This window comes from Eubalaena glacialis, chromosome 10 (assembly GCF_028564815.1).
Source record: "Eubalaena glacialis isolate mEubGla1 chromosome 10, mEubGla1.1.hap2.+ XY, whole genome shotgun sequence".
NCBI lineage: Eukaryota > Metazoa > Chordata > Mammalia > Artiodactyla > Balaenidae > Eubalaena > Eubalaena glacialis.
The window spans coordinates 67,275,123-67,302,590 of NC_083725.1; the positions used below are offsets into that span (position 1 = coordinate 67,275,123).

The following is a 27,468-nucleotide window of genomic DNA, read 5'->3' on the forward strand; positions in this document are numbered from 1 at the left end:
CTTGCTCCCCAAGCTTTCAATCATAGCTTGCCACAGACCTTACTAGAGTTATTATCTGGATCTACAAATCTACTTACCCTTTAAAAATGGACACATCAGTCTGAGATAACTTGTTCTTGGGAAAGGCTCATTAAGGGGAAGGGATTTAAGCTTCAATTTGAAGGAAGGGTAGGATTCTGACAACTGTATGCAAGAGAATAGTCATTTAGGGTATTGGGAATAGCTTTTCAAAGTCATTAAGGGAGCAGAGTGCCTTGCATGTTCAAAATAGGAAGTAGGTAGTGTGCTAAAGCAAAGGGCACATGAGAGAATGTCATTGAGTCTGGGAAGGTTGATCAGGGCCAAATTGCTGTGGACTTTGAATGCCTGAGAAATCTTTTGTATCTTCATATTACCTACAGCAATCTTGGACACATGGGAATCACTCAAATACTTGTTGATGGGTTTACTAAATATGACAGTTTCCCGAAAGACCAGAAGTCCACCCTAAAGCCTGCTTCTACATTCCTCTGTCTAGACCATGCACATAGTTGAGAAGAATACACAGTATCATGGTAATGGCATCAAATAAGACAGAACACTACTGCTACTTATGAAATTGAGGAGACAGTAGGTGATGTGAAAGCATGTGATAATGAGTGTGTCAGGTCTAACCAAGATGTGTCCTCAAAAAATAACAAACAGCACTGATGAAGCAGAAGTTATAAAACGATAATCAACGCTTTGAATTTCCAATTTACATTTCAAAAACTCACTTCAGGCAAGAAGAACCACAGCTGGCATAAGAGTAGGCTAAATCATTCCCAGATTTTTTCATAATACCATCCGTGTGCTAAAATGCAAGTTTAATTTAAAATATATTCATTGTACAATAAACATACTTGAGGAAGTACATAAAAAGTACTTCAGAATTAGAAACAAGAAAGAGTACAAACTAGGATATGGACAAGGTCTTAAAACTTAAAAGTAATACTATACATGACTTTATGCCAATAAACTAAAAAGAACAGAAAAAGTAAATGATTTTCTAGAAAACTGTTAATTACCAAGTTTTCTCAACAAGAGATTAAAAACCTGAGTAGATTAATAACCACAAAGAAATCAGAAAGGTTACCAAAGGGTAATACCTTGTGGGGGTAGAGGGACTGCAGGCCCTGATCGTTTTATAGGTGAGAGCTACCACCTATATCTAAATTACATAAATTGTCTTAAATCATGAGAAAATATAGAGAGCTTCTCAATTCATTTTAGGCTAGTGTAACCCTTACGAGTTTTGATTTGAACCTGAACAGCACACACAAAAATAAAACTACATGTCTGCCTCACTTATAAAAAACTGAAAAATACAAAATATTAGCAAATCTAAGCCAGTGCTGTATTAATAAATACATCATAAGCAAGTAAAATTTATCACAGGATTATACAGATGGTTTAACATCATTTAACATCAAGTCTGTGTAATTCACTACATTAATAGAACAAAGGAGAAACACTAAACTTGTTCCTGAGAAAAATCCTTAGTTATACTAGGCATAGAAACTTTCTTGTTTGATAAAAGGAATCTATCAGAAAACTCCAACTTATATCATAATGAATGGTGAAATGTCAGAATATCAAGGATGCCCTCTATGGCAAACTGAATTTTCCATATATGACCACAATAATATCTCCCATCCTAGATGGTCTTCTGCAGTGTGGACTTAATATTTCCTCACCAAGAGGCAGAATCTATTTCTCTACTCCTTGAATCTGGGCAGGCTCTGTGACTGCTTCGACAAATAGAATATGGCAGGAGTGACCCTGTGCTAGTTTTAGGGACAGCCCTTAACCTCTACTTCCTCTCTCTAAACACTCACTCTGGGGCAAACCAGACTCCATGTAAGAAATCCAACTACCCTGAGAATGCCATATGTGAGGAAGCTGGCCATGTACAGAAGTATTTGGAGATAGAGATGGCTGGCCAGTCTCCACTGTTCTAGCCATCCCAGCTGAGGCACCAAACGTGTCAGTGAAGAAGCATCCACATGTCCAACCCAGTTGAATCTTCAGATGACTCCAGCCACAGCTGCCATCTGATTACAACTACTTGAAAGGCCCCAAGGGAAAACAACCAAGCTAAGCTTAAAGACATTCCACAGAACTGTAAGGATCTGAGGATAATTAATTGTTGTTTTCAACTACTAAGTTTGGGAATGACTCGCTATGTAATACTAGAATACTCACTGTGAAGGACTTAGCCAATATAATAAGGTACGTAAAACAAGACAAACACACTTAGAAAATAGGAGACAAAACTGTCACCATTTACAAATGGTATTATTATTTACATAATATACCCTAGAGAGTCTTTAAAAACTATTAGAATAAAAGACTTCAGTAAAGTAACTGGATGCAAAAATCAGCATGCATAATCTAGAATGCCTTTAATTTCTACAGTTTCTCCATTAACCTTGCATGACATACTGAACAGACTAATAATTTCAATTGGTGGAATCATTGTACCAGTGCAGTATAAAATATACTTGCATTACCACAAATGCACTGTTTGGCTTTCCTTTTGGCTCACGCCCATAGACTGTATCTTTAACCCTGGTCAACCAGCTTGTAAATTTGAATGCTTGATCGCAAGAAAGATGGGGCAAGAAGAATGTATTTGAAGTAGCATATATTCATTCTGAAAATACTGTTTAAATCTCATCACTCTCAGGCCTCATTAAAAATAATCCACTGCCTCCATACAACCTATCCCACCAAAATAACACTTCTGAGTGTGAATTTCACTGTCCTGCACTCAGTACAATTTCAAGATGCCCCTTCTACTCCAGGAGTTTCTTCCTAGTATATTTACCTCCTCCTCCGTCCTTATTGTATGCTCATATACCTCTCTATGGACCCTCAAAACTCTTCTAATCCAAGAGTTTTCTTTATCCTTCCCTGAAGGTTTCAGGGAAATCACATTGGCGTCTCCTTCTCTAAATCTGTTTTAATGCTCACAAAAAAAAGAATACTAAGCATCTTGTACATTATTTCATTCAGTAAGCATATGTACCATGAAGTTTAGCACTTGCTTTCTTCTCAGATCCTCTCCCTCACTGTGCCTAAACTAACAAAGGATTGCACACTTAGCAAGTATTTAATATATACTTGATGATTTTTAAAATATATTTTAAAATTATGATTTGAATAATATTCTTCAACTAATCGGCTTTCATAAGAACAGCATTTAAAAAGAAATTACTAATTTGGTTAAATCCCCCTGTTTTTAACTGAGGTACAAGTGACATAACATTACGTTGGTTTCAAGTGTACAGCATAATGATTCCATATTTGCATATGTTGCAAATGATTACCACACTAAGTCCAGTTAACACCACCTATAGTTACACATTCCTTCTTTTCTCGTGTTGAAAAATTTGAAGATCCACACTCCCCTACCTACTTTCAAATATGCAATACAGTATTATTAACTATAGCCACTGGCTAAATCTTAACAGAAAATGGTGCCGTGGAGCCATGAAAAAAAGACATGAATTTGTAAACCTTGGAGAGAGATTCTGCCTATGCAAAGTTGCTACTGTGTATAGACCCCAAGGAAAAGCCACCTATACCATGTCTAACCAAGAGGTGAAAGCTTCCACCAAGGAGCTGAGGGACCAGAAAGAAGGAAAATACATTTAATTCAAAGTCATCAGACAGGACAGAGGTGAGATTCACTTCAAAGTAAAAATGACAACACATCTCAAGAAACTTTAAAAAATCACACTATCAAATACACAGAGTTCCAATTAACTCATTCTTGTTTCTCTTTGAAGGTCAGAAAGTTGCTGATAATCACATTCCAAAAGAACTGGAAATAAAACAGGAAGATGTGACTGTTTTTTCAGGAACAAACAGGGGAGGGTTATTCAACAATTTAGGTATTTTTTTCTTTTCCTTTAATTTTTTTATTTTTAAAAATAGTGCTTTGCAATGTAATATTGCAACTAATGCCCATTTTTCATTATCATTCATTTTCATTGTCCTGATCTTTTACCATCAAGCCTTAGTCCCTTTCATCTTTTGAAAAATTACATGGGTACATTGAGAGAGGCCACTGTACCTAGGATTCTGCAATTTTCAGGCTTGTGATCATCAGATAGACCAACAAAAGGATTCAGAATGATTTTCCACTTGGTCCTGAGGTTCAGTTATATGAAATTCTTGTAGACAATGACTTCCGGTATAAACTGGAAGATTTTCAGATTACTCAACTGGGGAAAATGACATTTCCTTAATTTTAATCTTAAACTCTGCACCAAAAAAATAAAACAAGATCAGGTTGGAGGGGGAGATGACAGATAGGGTGACAGTAATGACTAACTTTAAAGGAGGCTTTATTTAAAGAGATGACACATTTAAGATTTTTTTTGGATCTTGTCAGACACTCGCAGAAAAGTTCTAACTTCCAGGGAAATTAATAATAAAGATATAGAGAAGCATATAAACAATCTGAACAGAGGAGTTGGTTTCAGCCATGTTCTATGCGTTTATACAGATAACAAAAGCAAAGTTAGAAAGGCATATTTATGAAGTTTACTCCTGAATGTAAATCAGTGAATATGCTTCTTTCACTGAGAAAAACGTCCTACAAAAAATACAGCTGTGCTTAATGTGTTTAATGACAGCTGCAAACATTTTGGCTCAAACTCATTTTGTTAATAGAAGGGTAATAACAAGCAGTTCATACTGACAGACTATCCAGAGATGACCTGATAATTATCAGAGTGTGCATCAGAATTACCCGAGATGCTATTTTTTACAATATGTAATGACTCATTCTTGAAGCCTTTCAATCAGAACCTAGAATTAAAATGGTAATTATCAACATGCAAATATATATAATAAAGTCATAGGATTTTTTAAAAGCACAATTTTTACAAAAATTAATGAATATTGTCTATTTGTGGAACTACAATAGGCAATTTGATAACCTTGGATTTTATAAATATAATAGGTAGTATAGCATAGTGATTAAGTGTGTAGCTGGCAAGTGAGAATAAAAACAATATATTCTTCAAAGGTTTATTCTGAGGATTAATACTTATAAAGCATCTATGTTTTTATCATTTGGAAAGTACTCAAATATTAGCTATGATTCTAATTATTATTATCTTCTTTAAGCCTATATATTTATTCCAGCAAGAATGCCACTATGCAAAGCATTTTGGGGAGCTGCCCACAAAACTTGTGGTATAATCTCTGGATATCTTCAATAATGGCAAATCTCCATCTCTGCTGGAAGACTTGATAACTGAGAAATCATCAAAATTAATCTGGGCCAAACTTGTGAATTAGATGGGCAATCAGGCTGGATAATCACCTTTTAAGTAAAATTAAAATGTGGTGCTATAAGTAAAGCAATTTTTAAAATGTTGTTAGTTCTAGAAATACAGCTGACCCCTGAACAACAGGGGGTTTCAACTGCGCAGGTCCACTTACATGTGCATTTTTTTCAATAAATATATTGGAAAATCTTTTGGAGATCTGTGACAATTTGAAAAAACTCAGACGAACTATGCAGCCTAGAAGTATCAAAAAAATTTAAGTTAGGTATGTCATGAATGTATAAAATTTATGTAGATATTAGTCTATCCATACATAGGCACAAGGTGAGTGTATTAATTATGTATAATTAATACTGTATTAATGAATAAAATTGTAATTTGCCATAAAAAGTTTATAATGATTCATTCACTAGTGTATAGACTAGGCTACCGTGAAGAATCCTACCAATTACACGAGGCTACCATAAAGCAATCATATTGCTGCTTCTTCCTCATCAATACATGAATCATTATACCTGCAAATAAATATGAATTTCTTTTTCACATTATTTTTTCATTTTCGATGTCTAGTTTTAGTAATCTGTATAACATCTACAGTGTTTTGTAGGACGTAAGACAACACTGATGTAGGTACTGGCAGATGATTCATCTTGAAAACAGACATTGAAAACTTACAGTATGGATACATTCAATACTGTATTGTAAAGGTATTATCTCTTCCATATTATTTTCTTAAGGACGTTTTTCTTTTCTCTAGCTTACTTTATTGTAAGAATACAGTATATAATACACATAACATACAAAATATGTGCTAACTGACTGTTTATGTTATCAGCAAGGCTTCCAGTCAACATTAGGCTATTAACAGTTAAGTTTTGGGGGAGTCAAAAGTTATATGCAAATGTTCGACTGCACGGGGCGGGGGGAGCGGGGGGAGGTTGGCGCCCCTAACCCCTGCATTGTTCAAGGGTCAACTGTAACTAGGAGTCAATTAAGGTCACTTTTATGGTCAAAGGACTACGTTAATGTTAGTATTCAGAGCTATTTTAGAGGTCTTTTAATTCAATGCTCTCATTTTAAATATGTAAATAGAACCCCAGTTTGCTAAAGACACTTGCCCAAAGTCTCAAAGCTACGCTAGTCAGAAAGCGGGGACTAAAGTCCAAGATTTGTAACTTCCAATTCACTTCTCCTTCCTCTGCACCACACTGCCTTGTTGTCCTTTGTCATGTTTGCATGCCACATTTATACTTATACAAATTGTCTTCTTACTGGTATTAGTGAAAAAACTGAAATGTTTTCTTGCAATCCCCTATTGCCAATACATGTGATTAACTTTGCTCATTTTGGTTTTTAGTATAGTATTTCAGAATTGGCTTAACAAATTTCTCCACTTGGTCTACTATCTGAAGAAAATGAGCAAATGCAGAATTCCTTCTAAACTGGCAGTTTTGTTGCAGTTTTAACTGGACACAAATCAAAATTACTGCAGTGTCTCCAAAGACATGCCCCTACCAGCACACTACTACTTAAAACTCTTGAAGTCTGTTCCAAAAAAAAGAAACCAGCACAACTCTCTTTTTTCCTCCCTTTTCATCCCATTGGACCTCCAGTTCATTACCAGTCTCACACAATTGCAGATGTCTCACAAGTCTTTTAGTCACTGATAAGCAAAATATAATCTGAAGAGGGTGAGACTTTATAGTCTTGTCTTCTTTAGACTATATGTTCATGTGGCCTCCTGAGCTCTACAGGGTATGTATGCGTATATGCATGTATATGTATATAGGTACATATATGTTTTTATGTCTGTGTATGTATGTGTAGGGATTATATAAGGATGCATTACTATAGTGAAAAGGACATTCAGCTGGAAGCTAAAAGATCTGGTTCAAACTCAGTTCTACCAATTTAAGAGCTATGATTTGGAGGATATTATATAACCTCTCTAATCATCTCTAAGCTCTGAATTCTCTGTGGAAGGGGATTAGATCATATTAATCTTCTTAACTTCCATTCTACTGTGCCTGGGCCATAGTAGGCTTTCTGTAAATTTGGCTCAGTTCAAATCTGAATGAGAACAAAGGGAGATAAAGAAAATGATACAGAGGTAGCAAGGTAAGGTCCACACCTCGTATTTAAGTGCAGTATAAAGTCATTTTTTACCCTGATATTACTAAAATGGTCTTCAGGACATCAAAATCCTTAGGACCAGCCTACCTTATTCTACTTCTGGCCAAGATAGAGTAACAGAGACTAGATTTACTCTCCCACCTAAAACTACTAGAATAAAAACTAAGAATACATGTGAAACAGTGGTCTCAAGTAACCCATCAGGTAACAAAGGACAATAATACTTGAGAGTGAAGAAACATATAAGGTGAGCCCTATGATTGCCCCAAACTTACTGCCTGGAGAAAGTTAAAAGACCAAAGCACAGGGAGGGAGATCCCAACGAGTACAGAGGTCTACCTGAGTTAAGGAGAAAATTGAAAGTCCAGGGGAAACCACAAGTTCTACAGTTCTCAGCACACAGTACTAGAGAGAGAGCACAAACAGAAAACTCCAAAATCTGCAGAGAGTCATACTCAAGTATTCAGCTGTGTACTGATCAGTGAATCACCTGAGGAAACTACTCAAGGCCAGGGGGGAAAAAAAATCCACCTGAAAGGACTAGAAAAAAAGTAAGCAGAGACTGCACAGGGCCAGGAATAGTGCCTATTCCTTCTAGACAGGGTATAGCCCATAATTCATGGGCCATATAATAAAGTATTGAGAAGAGTTTGTGGATAAAATTAACCCTAGACTAAATGCTGTTTAGTCCAGCCTTACAAAGCTTAAAAGCAAGATCTGAAAGGACGAAAATTTTTCCAAGTAACAGAACTATATCTCAGAATAAACCTCAAGAATATTTATAGGACTACAAAAATACCCCACAAACAAAATTTACAGTGTCTGGCATCCAACCAAAAATTACCATACATGCAAAGAAGCAGGAAAACAGAACCCAAAATGAGTAGCAAAATCAATCAATCAATCAAAACTGGCCCAGAATTAACAGAGATGATATAATTAGTACAAGGCCATTAAAACAGTTATTACAACTGTAATTCATATGTTCAAAAGCTAGACAGAAAAGATTGAACATGTTAGAGACAGAAAAAATTTTAAAGACCCAAATTGAACTTCTAGAGAGGAAAACTACAATGTTTGAAAAGAAAAAAAATTAGTGGATGAACAAATTAGACATTACAGAAGAAAAGATACCTGAAGATATGCTAAATGTCTATGGACATTTGAATAGGAAATATTCAAAATAAGAAAGAAATAAGACTAAAACAAAATAAAGCATCAGTGAGTGGTGGGACAGCTTAACAAGACCCAATATACATGTGAATTGTAGTGCAAGGAAAAAACAGTAGAGAAAGAGACAGAAAAAAATATTTGAAAAATTAATGACTGAAAAATTTCCAAATTTGATGAATACTAGGAACCCACAGATCCAAGAATCCCCAACAAGTTACAACGATAAGAAGCACAAAGAAAACTAAACCAAGGAACATCATAATCAAATTGCTCATACAATATTAAAGAAGAAATCTTAAAAGCAGCCTAAGAAAATGACATAAAGGGGAACAAATACAAGAATGACAGATTTCACATCAGAAACAGTGCAAGCTAGAAGACAGCAGAGTAACATCTTTAAAGAATTAAAAGAAAAAAACTTAACCCAGATTTCCACACTCAGTGAAACTATCTTTCAAAAACCAAGACGGTATATAGACATTTTCAGACATGCAAAAGGTGAAACAATTCAATTACCAGCAGAAATGCATCAATAAGAAATGCAAAAGGAAATACTTCATGCATAAGGAAAATGATACCAGATGGAAATGTGGATCTACATTTGGGAATGAACAGCATCAGAAATAATAACTATGCGGGCAAACATAGACTGTTATTATTATTTAAATCTTTTTAGGGACGTCCCTGGTGGTCCAGTGGGTAAGACTCCGCACTCCCAAGGCAGGGGGTCCGGGTTCAATCCCTGGTCGGGGAACTAGATCCTGCATGCATGCCGCAACTAAGAAGCCCACATGCCGCAAATAAAGATCCCGTGTGCCGCAACTAAGACCCGGCGCAGCTAAAATAAATAAACAAACAAACAAATAAATAAATAAATCTTTTTAAGTTAATCAACTGTTTAAAGCACAAATAATAATAAAGTATTGTGGGGTTTATAACATATGTATAAGTAAAATATATGACAAAAGCAACAAAAAGGCTGGTAAGAGAAAAATGTAGGTCACTGATGTGAAGTACTTATACTGTCTGTGGCATGGCATACCATCAGTTGAAGATGTACATTACAAGGCTTAAAACAACTACCAGAATAACAAAAACAAACAATTGTAGCTAATAAGCCAACAAAGGAAATAAAGTCCCAAAATAAACAGATAAAGAAAGGGAACAAGAATAGATGGGACAAATTGAGTACAAAAAGCAAGATAGATTTAAACTCAACAACAGCAGTAATTAATGTAATTTAAAAATAGTCCAAATATACCAATTAAAAAGTAAAAACTGTCATACTGGATAAAAAAGCAAGACAACTTCATGATATCTCCAAGGAACTCCTTTAAATACAAAAAATGTCAAAAGGTTTAAAATATAAAAAGTAAATAAGGAAAAGATGCACCATGCTAACACTTTTCAAAAGAAAGATGTGGCTATATGGCTATATTACTATTATACAAAGTTGACTTCAGAGCGAAGAATATTACCAGGATTACAGAGGCAATATCATAATGATAAAGTCAATCTGTCAAGAGGACATAATAATTCTAAATGTTCATGCACCTAATAATAGTGTGAAAATGCATGAGCAAAATCTGATAAAACTGTTAAGGTGAAACAGACAAATCCACAATTATAACAGGATATTTTAACACCCTTCTTTAAATAAGTAATAGGAAAAAACAGACAGAAATTAAGTAAGGATATAGAACATTTGAACATATAGAACACTCCACTCAACAACAGCAGGATATATATTCTTTTCAAATGCACAGGAAATGTTTAACATTAAAGAACATATTCTGAACCATAACACAAGTCTCAATAAATTTAAAAGGAGTCAAGCCGTGCAATGTTAACTTCTCTCATCACAATGGAATTTAATTAGATATCAATTTTTTTTAATCTGGAAAATATGCAAATATGTGAAAACCGAGTAACAAACTTCTAAATAACCCATGAGTCAAAGAAAAAAATCAAGAGGAAAATTAGGAAGTATTTTTAAATGAATGAAAATGAAAACAGAATACATCAAAATGCATGAAAAGCAGCTAACTTCCTCCTTAGAAATTTATAGTACTAAAACTATGCATTAGAAAACAAGCCTCAAATAAATGACCTCAGCTTTCACCATTAAAAAAAACCCAAAAAAACCTAGAAGTAGGGCAAATTAAACTCAAAGATAACAGGAGAAGGGAAATAATAAATTCAGAACTGATATCAATGAAACAGAAAACAAAATGGAGACAAATTAATGATACCACAGGCTGTTTCTTTGAGAAGATCAATAATATTGGTAAACCTACAGCTAGACTAACCAGGGAAAAAAAGGGAAGACTTAAATTACCAGTAGTAGGAATAGGAGAAGTAATAGCACTACAGAGTATATATATATTAAATTTTACCACTTAGACAAAATGGACAAATTCCTTGAAAGACATAAACTACCAAGACTCACTCAAGAAGAAATAGATAACCTGAATAGTCCTATATCTACAGAAATTTTAGTTAAAATCTTTCTAAAAAGAAAATTTCAGGCCCAGATGGCTTTACTGTGAATTCTACAAAACACGTAAAGAAGAAAGAATACCAATTCAATATAATTTCTTCCAGAAAATTGAAGAGGAAATATTTCTCAATTCATTATATGATCCAGAGTGATCAACTGCTGATGGACATTTGGATTGTTTCCACTTTTTGGGTAATGCAAATAAAGATCTTAAGAATATTTGTATACAAAAGCTTTATTTGGACATATGCTTTCATTTCTCTTGAATAAATATCTAGGAGTAGAATGGCTGAGTCATAACGGTAGGCACATGTATTGTGGAATACCCATACAATGGAATACAGCTTAATAACAAAAATAAATGAACTATATTGATACACACGAAATAATTCTCTTGAGCTACAGAAAGCAAACAAAAATAGGACACATACTATATGATTCTATTTATTTAAAATTCTAGAAAATTCAAACTAATCGATGGCAACGAAAAGCATATTAGTGGTTGCCTGGAGATGGGGAGAGAATGAGTGGGTAGGAGGGATTACCAAGGACACAAGGAAACTTTTAGAGCTGTTGGATATGTTCACTGTCTTAATTTTGGTGATAGTTTCATGGATGTTTGCATATCAAAACTTTTCAAATTGTACACCTCAACTATGTGAAGTTTATATGTCAAGTATACCTTAATAAAGCTGTTTTTTTAAACAGTCCTTAGGGGACTTCCCTGGCGGTCCAGTGGTTAAGACTCCATGCTTCCACTGAAGGGGGCACGGGTTTCCACCGCAGGGGGCACGGGTTCGATCCCTGGTCAGGAAACTAAGATCCTGCATGCCACTCAACGTTGACAAAAAATTAAAAATTAAGAAAAAAAAGTCCTTAGCACCAGAGCTCAAGAACCTTCATCTGCATTAATTCTTACACAGGTACACAGCTAGCCCTTGGGCAGAGATATTATGGTACTTTCCTAAAAACTACAGTGAAAAATTCACCAAGTATTTATTAGACACACTCAAACATTAGCATCCACTCATTCCTTCAACCAATATTTTTTCAGAACCTAAAATGCAGAACAGTGCTGAGCTAGATGCTAAGAGTACAAAGATGAATTAGATCTGAGTTTCCCAACAACCTCTTTTAAAAGATTTAATTAAAGTTTAATGATAATAAGAAACAATGACCCTTCTCATTTTCTGGTCCCTCATTCATAGACATGCAAACAGAGATGCACCCACATGTTGACTATTCACATCGCTCTAAAAAGCTGATGTAATATTCTGCTCTACATTTTAAATATACTTGATCACCAGGCTGGTAGGAAACTTCAGAATTACTTACTTCAGTCTAACTCGGATTGTAAGAGGCTGATCAAGGTCACAGGGGAGTCCAAATGGAGGTAGGAGGATGATGACTCATGGCAGGGTACAAAACCATGGTATCCACATGGTGGTGGTGGTGGGATGGCAGTAGCAACAGATTGATTACATATAGAGGAAACTGATCTTATAAGTAAATTGAAGATAATGGGAAGCTGGGTTTCCATTTTTGGAGAATGGAGTCACAATACAGAAAGAAACCTAAAATGAACCTGTGGTGTTGGACTGGAATTGATGATATCTGTGTGAACTCATGGTTTTCGACTTAGGTAGGTAGATAGCTAGATAGATAGACAAGAGAGAAAGACAATATAGCAGTACAGGAGTGTGTGTCTGTGTGTGTGTGTACACATGCATGTATCTCCTAGCTCCTTCCACTGAGGGCCTGGGGGCAGTGATAACCCAGGTGCAAAGAACACACAGAGACCCAGATCTTGCTTTCTAAAAAACTGTTCTTCACTAAAAGAAATCAAAGGTCCTTGGAGAAATGACTAATTTTAATGCAGGGGCACAGGGAACATAGCTGGAATATTCTGTGCCAGAAAGTAAAGAAGGACTCAAAGAGTGATGGAAATATGTCATAAGAAAACAGAAGTCAGCTTGAAGAAGTTCTCATAGACAAACCTGGACTAATTTAAGTATCAAAATAAATAACTATAGTAACAGATTATTACCCATCAGGTGAATAAAGAATCATGAATCCATACTGATGCAAATAAATAAATGAGGAAGCGAATAAAACTGCTTTTCCTTACAGTAGAATCTCAACTGATGAATATAGAAGAGAATAGAAGTATAAAGTAATCATTTGGCAACCATCACTTTATAATTAATTCAGCCAAGAAACATCAATTTATGTTAAAACTAATGGGCAGAAAATTGATGAGAAATGAAATATTTATATAATCTAAAAGTACCTCCCCACAAAATACTTATAGACTGCAAAGTCAAAAAGGGTAACTTCACAGAGGAGAAACTTGGCAGACACCACTCCAATGAAGTGTTCACAGTTAACATCACTAGTAATGGGGCAAATCAAAATTGTGTACTGCTTGACAGGATGCAAGAAGAACACAACATCACTTGTATAACATTCCTTCTAAAAATACATAACCTCAGTCTCTTCATGAGGAAATATCAGAGAAACCAAAATTGAGGAACATTACAAAATAAATGGCCTAAAATCTTTAAAAATGCCACAGTCAGAAAGTTAAGGAAAGACTGAGGAATTGTTTTGGACTAATGGAGAATAAAGAGACATGATCTTTAAATGCAATGTGTGATCCTGGATGGAATCCTTTTGTTATAAAGGACATTGAGACAGTTGGAGAAACTTGAATGGGGTGTGTGAATTAGATGGCAGTAATGTGTCGATGTTAACTTCTTGATTTTGATGGTTATACTGTGGTTAAAAAGAAGAATGCTCTTATTTGTAGAAAATACACACTAATTTATTTAGGAGTGATAAGGGATCATCTTCCTAATTTATTCTCAAATGGTAAAGGCGGGTGGGGGGGCTCATACTATTTCTACAATATATCTGTACATTTTAAAACATTTCGGAGGGGAAAAGACATGAAATACTCAAGAAATAAAAGCAGGGAGTACTGGAAGAAGGTAGCAGTATCCCAAACCAAGACTCTTCCACACAAGGCAGCCTGTCCAATCCCTTATTCTGTAGAAATAAAGGTCAATCCAGTGACATTAACATAGCACTTAAACCATGTATTCATGGCAAAAACAAACAAAAGGGGAAAAAAAACTGCCCTTTCCCCCAATTGGCGTACTTCACAACAAGGTCAACAGCTGCATCACAGTAAAAACCACACTGTAGGGACTTCCCTGGTGGCGCAGTGGTTAAGAATCCGCCTGCCAATGCAGGGGACACAGATTCAAGCCCTGGTCTGGGAAGATCCCACATGCCACAGAGCAACTAAGCCTGGGCGTCACAACTACTGAACCTGCGCCCTAGAGCCCACAAGCCACAACTACTGAGCCTGTATGCCACAACTACTGAAGCCCGCGTGCCTAGAGCCCGTGTTCCACAGCAAGAGAAGCCACCGCAATGAGAAGCCCGCAGATCGCAACAAAGAGTAGCCCTCACTCGCCGCAACTAGAGAAAGCCCTTGCGTAGCAATGAAGACCCAACGCAGCCATAAATTAATTAATTAATTTATTTATTTATTTTAAAAAATAACCACACTGTAGCTAATTTGTCGGGACTGAGTTTTCAATATTTAACAAAGCATTTCTATCGAGATCACAAATATAATATACAGAATAACTATACAATTCCACTGACATCAGAGAAGACATCTCATACATATTAACTTCCCAGATAACTTTATCACATGCTTATCATTTTCAAATGTCAAAACAATTTTTTTTTAATTTAACTATTTTACACAGGAATAGCTATCTCCTCAATAGCTATTGAAGTATTACCCACTTCCCTGGTTTCTGACAATGTGTTATGACAAAAATAATGATATTGTTTCTTAAAGACTGTGCATCACTATGAACATAAGCAGGATGCCGAGGTTTGAAGAACCAACTGCCCTGTTACATACAGTCCTACATCATAATACATTTTAAATTATGATGCCAGCTTTTAATTTTTTTCTGCCTTTCCTGTCTCTGTAAGGCTTTCACATAACATTGCTCTAGGCTTTCAATGTGCCTTCCAGTAGCATCACTAAATTATAGCATTTAATCTACAGTGAACTTGGAAACTAGGTCATTATGATTTATAAAATGGAACACAAAATAAAAGTAAACAGTTTCTGAATGAGGCCTATGGATTTTTCTTATGCATAAAATGTAGATAGAACATTGTAGGTATGAGATACTTTTGCAACTTAGATTCTTCATGTTAACTTTTAGGTTATTGTTTGGCTATTATCAATTGCTACTGCCAAATAAATGAGGCACTACGTTATTTCAATTTTCAAAAAAGACATTAAATTTTTTTCAGAAAGTAGGTTGGAATTCATACATCCAATCACAGGAAATAATGTCTATTTGTCTTTAGGGAAAAAAGAGACAAAAAGAATCCAAAAAGTCAATCCATTAGACCCTGACTCTAGGGAAATTCTTTGGTGTTAGTTCGCAACATAAAATTATAGTCCTTTGTGCCATAAATGACAAACCCACAGCTAACATCACAGTCAAAGGTGAAAAGCTGAAAGCATTTTCTCTAAGATCAGGAATAAGACAAGGATACCCACTCTCACCACTTTTATTCAACATAGTTTTGGAAGTCCTAGCCATGGCAATCAGAGAAGAAAAAGAAATGAAAGGAATCCAAATTGGAAAAGAAGAAGTAAAACTGTCACTGTTTGCAGATAACATGATACTATATACACAGAGACTCCTAAAGACACCACCAGAAACTACTAGAGCTCATCAATGACTTCAGTAAAGTTGCAGGATACAAAATTAATATACAGAAATATGTAGCATTTCTATACAGTAACAACGAACTATCAGAAAGAGAAATTAAGGGGACTTCCCTGGTGGCACAGTGGTTAAGAATCCACCTGCCAATGCAGGGGACACAGGTTCGAGCCCTGGTCCGGGAGGGTCCCACATGCCACGGAGCAACTAAGCCTGGGCGCCACAACTACTGAGCCTGCGCTCTAGAGCCCACAAGCCACAACTACTGAGCCCACTTGCCACAACTACTGCAGCCCGTGCACCTAGAGCCCCGTGCTCCACAACAAGAGAAGCTACCACAGTAAGAAGCCCAAGCACTGCAATGAAGAGTAGCCCCCACTCACCACAACTAGAGAAATCCCAGGCGCAGCAATGAAGACCCAATGCAGCCAATAAATAAATAAATGAATTAAAAAAAAAGAGAGAGAAAGAGAAATTAAGGAAACAATTCCATTCACCACTGCATCAAAAATAATAAATACCTAGGAATAAACCTACCTAAAGAGGCTAAAGACCTGTGCTCCAAAAACTGTAAGACACTAATGAAAGAAATTGAGGCAACACAGATGGGAAGATATGCTGTGTTCTTGGATTAGAAGAATCAATACTGTTAAAATGATCATACTACCCAAGGCAATCCCTATCAAGTTCAGTGCAATCACTATCAAATTACCAATGGCATTTTTCACAAACTAGAACAAAAAAAAACTTTTATTTGTATGGAAACACAAAAGACCCCGAATAGCGAAAACAATATTGAGAAAGAAAAACAGAGCTGGAGGATCATGCTCCTTGTCTTCGACTATACTACAAAGCTGCAGTAATCAAAACAGTAAGGTACTGGCACCAAAAAGACACACAGATCAATGGCACAGGATGGAGAGCCCAGAATCTACGACAAAGGAGGCAAGAATATACAGTGGAGGGTAGACCATCTCTTCAATACCTTGCTGGGAAAATGGAAAAACTGGACAGCTACATGTAAAAGAATGAAATTAGAAATTCTCTTAACACCACATACAAAAATAAACTCAAAATGGATTAAAGTCCTAAATGTAAGACCACATACTATAAGACTCTTAGCAGAAACCGTAGACAGGACACTCTTTGACCTAAATTGCAGCAACATTTGTTTGGCTCTGTCTCCTAAAGCAAAGGAAATAAAAGCGAAAATAAGCAAATGGGACCTAATTAAACTTAAAAGCTTTTGCACAGCAAAGGAAACCATCGACAAAACAAAAAGACAACCTACTGAATGGGAGAAAATATTTGCAAATGATATGACCAGTAAGGGATTAATGTCCAACATATATAAACAGCTCAAACAACTCAACATTAAAAAAAACAAACTGATTAAAAAATGGGCAGAAGAACTGAAGAGACATTTTTCCAAAGAGGAATGAAGATGGCCAGTAGGCACATGAAAAGATGCTCGACAAGGCTAATCATCAGGGAAATGCATAATGAGATCACCTCACACCTGTCAGAATGGCTATCATCAAAAAGAACACAAATAACAAATGTTGGCAAGGATGTGGAGAAAAGGGAACCCTCATACACTGTTGGTGGGAATGTAAATTGTTGTAGCCACTGTGGAAAACAGTATGGAGGTTTCTCAAAAAACTAAAAATAGACTTACCATATGATCCAGCAATTCTACTCCTGGGTACAAAAAAAAAAACAAAACCTAATTCAAAAAGATACATGCACCCCAATGTTCATAGCTACATAATTTACATTTGCCAAGATATGGAAACAACAACCTAAGTCAACCTAAGCTTCCATCAACAGATGAATGGACAAAGAAGATATGGTATGCGTATATATATATATATATAATATATATATATATACATATACATACATGTACACATACATACAATGGAATACTACTCAGCATTAAAAAGAATGAAATTTTGCCATTTGCAGCAACATGGATGTATGTGGAGGGCATTATGCTAAGTGAACTAAGTCAGACAGAGAGGGACAAACACTATATGATATCACTTCAATGTGAAATCTAAAAAATACAACAAACTAGTGAATATAACAAAAAAAAGCAGACTCATAGATATAGAGAAAAAACTAGTGGCTACCAGTGGGGAGAGGAAAGGGGGCAGGGGCAATATAGGTGTAGGGGAGTAAGAGGTACAAGCTATTAGGTATAAAATAAGCTACAACAATATATTGACCATCATGGGGAATATAGCCAATATTTTATAATAACTATAAATGGAGTACAACAATTTTTTTAATGCAAAAAAAAATTTTTTAATAAAATAAAATTAGTCCTTTGCTATGGGACAATCATACTTGGATCTATAGTAATATTGTGTGTGTGTGTGTGTGTGTGTGTATGTATTACTATATACTCTAATTAAACTATGTATTAACATATACTTAGATCTATAGTAATGTTATTTCTTTGTGGCTCAATTTTTTAAGTTCTCCTACAGACAAAGCACAAAAGAGTTAATTATAATAACAGCAAAACGTAATTTTTTTAAAAAAACTTGATAATGTAAGAATAAGATAACTAACAAAAACATAGAGGTAGAGAGAGAGAGAAGGTGGCAGGTACTATAAATGTGCTAAATTCTTCTTTCATTGTCTAAAGTCAAAAGTCATTATCTAAAATTTAATTTATCAAATAACAGAAACAAAGTATATTATTTTAAGTTTTTGTTTTTGTTTTTTTTTTAAACATCTTTATTGAAGTATAATTGCTGTACAATGGTGTGTTACTTTCTGCTTTATAACAAAGTGAATCAGTTATACATATACATATGTTCCCATATCTCTTCCCTCTTGCATCTCCCTCCCTCCCACCCTCCCTATCCCACCCCTCTAGGTGGTCACAAAGCACCGAGCTGATCTCCCTGTGCTATGCGGCTGCTTCCCACTAGCTATCTATTTTACATTTGGTAGTGTATATATGTCCATGACACTCTCTCACCCTGTCACATCTCACCCCTCCCCCTCCCCATATCCTCAAGTCCATTCTCTAGTAGGTCTGTGTCTTTATTCCCGTCTTGCCACTAGGTTCTTCATGACCTTTTTTTTTTTTTTTTTTCTTTCCTTAGATTCCATATATATGTGTTAGCATACTGTATTTCTTTTTCTCTTTCTGACTTACTTCACTCTGTATGACAGACTCTAACTCCATCCACCTCATTACAAATACCTCCATTTCATTTCTTTTTATGGCTGAGTAACATTCCATTGTATATATGTGCCACATCTTCTTTATCCATTCATCCGATGATGGACACCTAGGTTGCTTCCATGTCCTGGCTATTGTAAACAGAGCTGCAATGAATATTTTGGTACATGACTCTTTCTGAATTATGGTTTTCTCAGGGTATATGCCCAGTAGTGGGATTGCTGGGTCGTATGGTAGTTCTATTTTTAGTTTTTTAAGGAACCTCCATACTGTTCTCCATAGTGGCTGTATCAATTTACATTCCCACCAACAGTGCAAGAGTGTTCCCTTTTCTCCACACCCTCTCCAGCATTTATTGTTTCTAGATTTTTTGATGATGGCCATTCTGACTGGTGTGAGATGATATCTCATTGTAGTTTTGATTTGCATTTCTCTAATGATTAATGATGTTGAGCATTCTTTCATGTGTCTGTTGGCAATCTGTATATCTTCTTTGGAGAAATGTCTATTTAGGTCTCTTAGTTTTTATAGTAACCATCATAAAGGAAAACAGAGTATTAAAGATGGTTATTGCTAAGGAGTGAGACTGGGGCAGGATTAGGGTGGGTAGAACAGGAACTTTTACTTTTCTTTAGAGTTTGATTTTTTTAAATAAGAATAGTATGCAGGATTCACTTTAATTTCTTAAAAAGGGTAGAGAAAGGGGTGGTGGAGAAAAGAAAAGGAAAGAAAGCCTCATTACCTCCAGGAAATTTCCCATGACCACCCTGGGGCCTCTTTTCTCTGTGTTCCCAGGAACACTATCAGAGCATTTATTACACACCACTGTGTTTCTGTGCTTTGCTGTCTGACTAACCCATAGATTGAAATCTTCTAGAAGGTCGGGGTCATATCTTACTTACATTCGCATCCCCAGCATATAACTTGCACAGTAACTAGTAGGAGAGCAATAAATAGCTGCTGAATGAATGAACAGCATATGAATGATGGTCACAGTGAATAGAACTGATAACACCAATTCTTCATTTGGAAAACAGCATTAAAAAAGGGAAAACAAAGCAAAAAAAATCATAAAGCAAGCATCAACATTTACAGTTGTGTCATGCTAACTATAATTCACAAAATAATTCATTTTGAAAGAAAATGATGACTTCTCAGGAAAGGTTAAAAGAAATTTAAAAAGCAAACAAAGGGGGAAAAAACCAACCCCAACACCTTGCTGTTTCCATTTGCTTTCTATCAGAGACCCTTTTCACCACCTCTTACAAGTAGTCTAAACTCAGTATCAAATATGGGCTGACTTGCAGATGCCAGCACATACTGGGCCTGTTGAGAATATTTTTCAGAGTGGTGAATTTAGTTACGCATAAACAATGTTTCAAGTCTATTCAAGTGGCTCCACAGAGTAATTCCACATGACAACTTTTTTTCTACCATCAAAATCTACTTATATTAAAAGAAAACCATAGTTTAAAAACAAGCACTGAGAAGTTATGGTTTCCAAGGCTACAGGGGACAGCTCAATGTTGAAGCATCAAAACTGAAATGTTTAACACACTTTGAATAAGTATGTTTTTTCTCTGACTAATTTTAAAACTTTCTTTTTCTATCTGCTCTATATAAAAACATTTTTATAATAATAGTTTATCATGTAGTGAATCACTAACTTAGACATTCATTTTTAGCCTTGAAAATGTAACATTTGAAGTTAGATTTCACCAGTTTTGCGGTTGAGCTCCAAAGTTTCAAGAAGTGTTAGGAGTACATGGTCCTTTGATCAAATAGTAATAAAAAAAAAAACAACCAGAATGTAATTGTGGTGAGGTCTAAAAAGTATGAAAGACCTTCATTAAGAGTATAAATTCTGCTGAAGCAATGTATCTTGTTAGAAACAGCACGAAAGGGCAGAAGAGGCCTCAACCTTCTGGAGGGTGCCAAGAAAGCCATGTACAACCTCAGGCAAGTTATTAAACCTTCAGAGGCCTCAATTTCCTCATTTGCCTATTGTGTTGAGTTGTTGAAAGGATTAAATAGGATAACAAAATATGAACGACACCTAGCACAATATCTGCACGTAACAGGCACTCTGCGCCCGCCCTCCCCCGCCAAAAAAGTAGCTAGCATTGAGGAGATAAGGCATCTTTTAAAAAAGATAATAATGCAAGGTTAATAAAGCTAAGTAACCAGGGCACAAAATGCTTGTTATGTGCAATAAGGGTACAGGAAATGAACCAAGAAGGCTTCCTAGAGCAGAGGAATGTGATCTACATCTGGAAGAATTTACGTGTCAGGCAAGCATTCCCTACCTTTCTACATGTTGTTACCCAGTGTGGTCTTCTCTTCCTTGTACTGCCTGACGAACTCCCATTTACTCTTTTTTTTTTTTTTTATCGGAGTATAATTGCTTTACAATGTTGTGTTAGTTTCTGCTGTACAACGAAGTGAATCAGCTATATGCATACGTATATCCCCATATCCCCTCCCTCTTGCATCTGTCTCCCTCCCACCCTCCCTATCCTACCCCTCTAGGTCACCACAGAGCACTGAGCTGAGCTCCTTGTGCTATACAGCAGGTCCCCACCAGCTACCCATTTTACACATGGTAGTGTATATATGTCAATCCCAATCTCCCAATTCGTCCCACCCTCCCCTTCCCCTTTAACACCTACCATGTGCTAGGGAATAGGCTAAGCACCAGAGGCTATAATAGGGAGCAAGATAAACCAGACTCCCTGTCCTCTATCAGAGGAAACAGAGTAATTAAACAGGCAATTATGTCACCACGTACAGTTTTATAACAGAAGATAGCACAGCGCTTCCTTCCTCTCCTCCACCAACACACACCCCAAAATGAAGATGCAATCTAAGGCCAAGATTTACATGAGGGTAAGGTAGGAGGCTCCCTTAGGCCTATACCACCTGCTCTAACCCAGCCTTTTTCCAGCAAGCTGCGCTGACTGTACTCTTCCTTTGGGTATGTACTCATGAAGCAGCACTCTGATCTTCATTCTGCTATTGTTTACTTTGCGCAGAGCTCCTGCTGGAACTGAAAGGGAGGAGGAGTGACTGACAGAGTAACACAAGGCTCTACTAATAGCAGGTTCTCAGTAAAGATTTGTTGCTAGCGACATTTTATTTCAAACGACTAACCGGCATTCCTTTTTTAGATTACTGGATTAGTAAACCCTGCACCTAATTCATCTTAAAATTCTCAACTGCAAAGTTTATCGCACAGCATGTTCCATAATTTATATGGATAATATACAGTAAAATTCTTTGTTGTATTTTTATACATTCTTATAATCATGTAATAATTGTTTAATCATCATAAATGTTAGAAAACCCATAAACCCAATCTAATAACATGAAAAGTATCAGACATCTCAATTGAGGGACATTCTACAAAATACCTGACCAGTCATCCTCAAAACTATCAAGAGCATCAACAACGAGAAACATCTGAGAAACTGACAGCCAAGAGGAAACTCAGGAGACATAATGACTAAATACAGTATGGCATCCAGAATGGGATCCTGGAAGAGGGCATCTGAATGAACTATGGACTTCAGTTAATAATGTACCAATATTGGTTCACAAATTATAACAAATATACCATTGTGAGACAACAGAAAACATGTATACTGGACTCTGCCCCTGGTTCCTGGCACAGAGCTCCCCAAATGCTTGTAATTTCCTAAATGATAGACACACTAGGAGCATCTCTTGTTCTAATATTTGGTCCTTGACCCAAGTTCCTAACACACAGTTGCTAAATCCCTTGGAATCTCCTGGGTGACAGCAGTGTCTTTTGTTCTAATGAGGTGACTCTTGGTGGGCTCCTGGACAGGGGCTGGTCACCAAAAAGACCAAGTCACGATTAGAAGCTTGGAATCTTTAGCCCTATCTCCCATTCTCCAGAGAGGGGGCAGGGGCGGGAAACAGAACCAATAATAGATCATGCCTACGTGATGAAGCCTCCGTAAAAATCCCAATAACGTGGGGTTCAGAGGGCTTCTGGGTTGCTGAACACACGGAGGTGCCTGGAGCACTAGGAGCACCAGGAAGGGCATGGAAGCCCCGCACTTCCTCCCACACAGCTCGCCCTAAGCATCCATTCCATCTGGATGTTCACCTGTATCCTTTACCATATCCTTTTATAATAAACTAGTAAACAGTCAGTAAACTGTCTTTCTGAGTCCAGTGAGCCTTTCTAGCAAACTGATCAAACTCGAGGAGAGGGCTGTAGGAACCTCTCCTCTGATTTATAGCCAGTTGGTCAGAAGCACAGGTGACAACCTGGACTTGCGATTGGTGTCTGAAGTTGAGGGCAGTCTTGTGGGACTGAGCCCTTAACCTGTGCGATCTGACACTGTCTCCAGGTAAACAGTGTCAGGATTAAGTTAAATTGCAGGACACCCAGCTGGCAGAATTGCTTGGTGTGAAGAAAAATCCACACATCTGGCATCAGAAATATTGTGAGTGTAGTAGTAGTGTGAGGGTAAAAAAGAAACATAGGAGGAGGACTGAGTTTTCCCTATTCAACCACACTCATGGAAGATATTAAGAATAGGGGAAACTAGGTGTAGGGTGTTTAGGAACTCTCTGTACTATCCTTCAATGTTTCTGTAAAGCATTTTGTAAAATAAAAACAGACATGTTCAAAAATGAAAACAAAATAAAGAACAGCTGATTTTTCACATCATCAGACTCAGGATGTTTGTAACACCGTTGTGAAAAATCAATACCTAAAATACTATTAGAAATTAGCAAACAAAACCTGAACAAATAGTCCTTTTTATTTAAACAAAGAATATATTTTCAAAAAAAATTCTGCCAGATTGTAATCAAGCCTAACAAAAAATACAACCATCCTCTGCAAGATCAACAATCCTGGTATTTTGTCACTGTGTCTGTTCCCTAGGGATTTAGTTGACAAGATGCTCTTTTCAAATATCAATTTAATCCTCTTCCACAAATGTTTGAACTGATGTCACAGTTCAAGATGAAAACTGAGCAAAGTGGGCTGTCCCAAATTCTAACACTGAGAAAAAAGTAGGACATCTGGAAAGATGTTTTGAGCCAAGTACACTGAGGTAAGAACATGTAGCAGAACCCATGTAAGCTCCTCCTCCTTGGAAGCTCAACAGCAATTATTCACACCATTTTTGGGCACTTAAGATTTACCACCTCACCTGATCAGTTATCTCTTCATACACATAGACATGTACACATTTACCCAAACTCTAAGTTCCATGACAGCAGTAACCACTTTTCTACTTTTTGTACCCAAAGTGCCTTACATGTGAAATTTGTAGAAAGATGACTTGCCAACAGAATGAAATGGAAATAACCAGTTTAATCACAGACATTTTAAAATTGTGGTGAAATACACATAACATACAATTAACCACTTTAAAGTGTACAATTCAGTGGCATTTAGTGCATTCACTATATTGTGCAACTATAATCATTAATTCTTATCTCAGAGATAATTGAATTCAGCTATCTCCCTCGCTGCCTTCTCCTCCAATAGCTAATAAATATCAATTCCCTTCCTCCTTTACTATATATTGGTTTTCTTCTTATGTCAGTCTGTGATTAAATTAGTTTGCGGTGGTCACAGCAGCAGACAGACATCCATTCCAGTGACAAGGAGCTCACCCTCTCCTCCAAAGGAACACTGTCACTGGTGCACACCTCTAGTACTTTCTTATATTGAGTCAACATTTGCCTTCCTTTAGCTTCCACTGGACTCACATGATGCCACCTCCAGTATTCACAAGCTATGACTGTCAAGGCCTGTAATTTTAAGGCTCAGTTTCCTCAACTGTAAAAGTGGGGATAACGGGGGCTGTTGTCAGAACTAAATAAGCTTAACTGTTTTTTCCCACACCCTGCATAACACTGAGCTTGGAGATGGAGTAGATGTCTCCCTTGCCACTCACTGCTGCTTTCCAGACCACTGCTCTCCTCCATTCCCTAAAACCCACAGTCCTTTTAACGTACATATGATTATGCCACTTTCCCTTCTTGCTGCTGTTATCTACAGTCCTCCCATCCCGGCTTAGTAATGGAAGATTTTAGCACCTGACTCACCATCCTCTCTTTCCACTACCATTCCTGCCATTGTTCTTGATGGACTTTTACGTCCATGCAATACTCCAACCTCTCAGATTCTTGACCTCCACCCAGTTCAGCCAGTTCAGTTATCCTCTTACTTTACATCACAGTTAATAACTACAGCTTTAAAACCTCAACTTCAAGCATCCCAACCTCTGACCGCTGCTCTCCGTACCTCACTCCAACAATTTGTTCTCACCATCAGAACTTCCAATCCATTGATCCTCCCACCTCTTTTTCACTGATCATCACTTCCCTCACATCCTCACTTCTCTCCTTATCCAAATTAGAGTCTATGGTCCATCATTATAAATCACTCCTATGGACCTCTCTTCTTCCCCATGAGTTCACCTGGCAAAACCCTAATTCTGGTTAAATTCAACTCGTCTTTTCCACCTTTGCACCCAAGTGGCTGAACACAGCTGGCGAAAAACACTCAGCATACTGAATGGTCTCCCTTAAATGTATAACCAAAGCACGGAAACTGGGCCAGAAGCATCAGGTTCACCTGGGAGAGTTAGAAATGCAAATTCCCAGACCTCACCCCAGACCTAATGCATCAGGAACTTTGCGGGGGAGGCACAGCAATCAGTGTTGCACCAAGCCCTCCAGCTCATTACGATGCAGGCTAAAGTGTAAGAACTATCAGGCCTAGATAATTCACTCTCTCATTCTCCAGGATGACTATTTTAAATCTTCTCTTTTCTCTTCAAACTGTATACAAACCTTCCACCTCCTGACACCTGGCTGATGACCCTACTGAAAAACAGAAGCAATCAGAGGACAACTTACTCGTTCTCCCATCACCAAATTTACCATGTGATTCTGTATCTGTACCCGTATATTCTGCCTTCCCCACATATGTACAGACAGCCCTTCTTTGTAAGGCCTAACCATCCACTTGTACACTGGATCTCGCTGTCTTTCACTTATCAAAGGTTTTTGTGCCTGCTATTATCCCCTCTCTTTCTCGGGCATCCACAAATTTTCCTTCAGTACATGAATATGCTAAATACCTCCCCCCATCTCAAAACAGAAAAACTCTTCGCTTGACCCTTCATTACCCTCCAGCTTTAGTGCCACTTCCCTGCTCCTCTGTACGGAAAAACTTCGCAGGAATAGTTTACACTTCTTGCCTTCATTTCTCACTCCCATTCTCTCCTTAACCCACTCCTACAACATCACCAAAACTGCTCTTATAAATGACACCAGTGAGCCCCAAGTTGCTGGATTCAGCATTCAATTATCAGCCCTCTTCTTACTCAACCAATCACAGCATTTGATTCAGTTGATCAATTCCTTGAAAATACTTAATTTACTTTGACTCTGGGACATCACATTGTCCTAGATTTCCCCCAGACCTTATTAGCTGCCCCTAGTCCTCTGCCATATCCTCCCCTTCCTACATGTTGGAGAACCCTGAACAAACTCTGGAAGGTAGAAGGTGGAGAGGCCATTCTTCCAGCAGCAGTGACAGACTTCTCTCCGGTACGAGTTTCTGCAGCAGCCAGTTTCCTCATTTAGGTGTCTGGTGGGTGTGGGATGGTTACTTCACTAGCAGCAGTTCTGTGAGCACTGGATCACTGGGTTGACCTCGAAGCCTAGCAGTAAGCAGTGTGTCCCTGAAGCCTAGCAGCCTCCTGACTTCTTCTCCTTCAGCTGTCTAGTGATTCTATAAATACCGAATTCTCTGTGTGAAATCTCGTCCTGATGAAAATCTCTAGAGTGATTTATGTTTCCTACCCTGAACCTTGACTGATACAATTCCTAAGTTCACATCTCCGGCAACAATCAGCCCCGAGATCAAAAGTGCATATCCAACTGCCTTCTCAGTACCTCCACCTTCATAACTAATACACATCTCAAACCTAACGTCCCAAATACATTCTTGATTCCCCATTATCTGATCCTCCTTCCCCCTACAAATCTCATACCATTTATTTTCATAAATGCCACCACAATTCACCTAGTTGCACAGATTAAATATCTATAAATGATTTTTAAGTCTAGTTTCTCTTGCATGCCCACATCTAATCCATTACCAAGGCTGGTTAGCTCCAACTTCAAAATATGTCAGAAATCGGACCACTTCTCTTCATTTACCTCAACTGCTATCAGAGCAACCTAAGTCACTCTCGTCTCTTGCCTGGATACTACAATAGCCTCTTAACTAATCTCTCTCTCTTGCTACTCTCCCTCCCCTCAGTCTATTCTCCATGTCACAGTCATTTTCTTTAAATAAAAGTC

At 37.2% G+C, this 27,468-nt stretch overlaps 1 protein-coding gene and 1 pseudogene across 1 annotated transcript in view; one reads left to right on the forward strand and one right to left on the reverse strand.

The window, feature by feature from the left end:
- The window catches only part of UVRAG (UV radiation resistance associated), a 359,730-nt gene that overhangs the window by 189,522 nt on the left and 142,740 nt on the right, over positions 1-27,468 (reverse strand).
- On the forward strand, positions 3,610-3,917 carry LOC133099275 (small ubiquitin-related modifier 1-like; annotated as a pseudogene).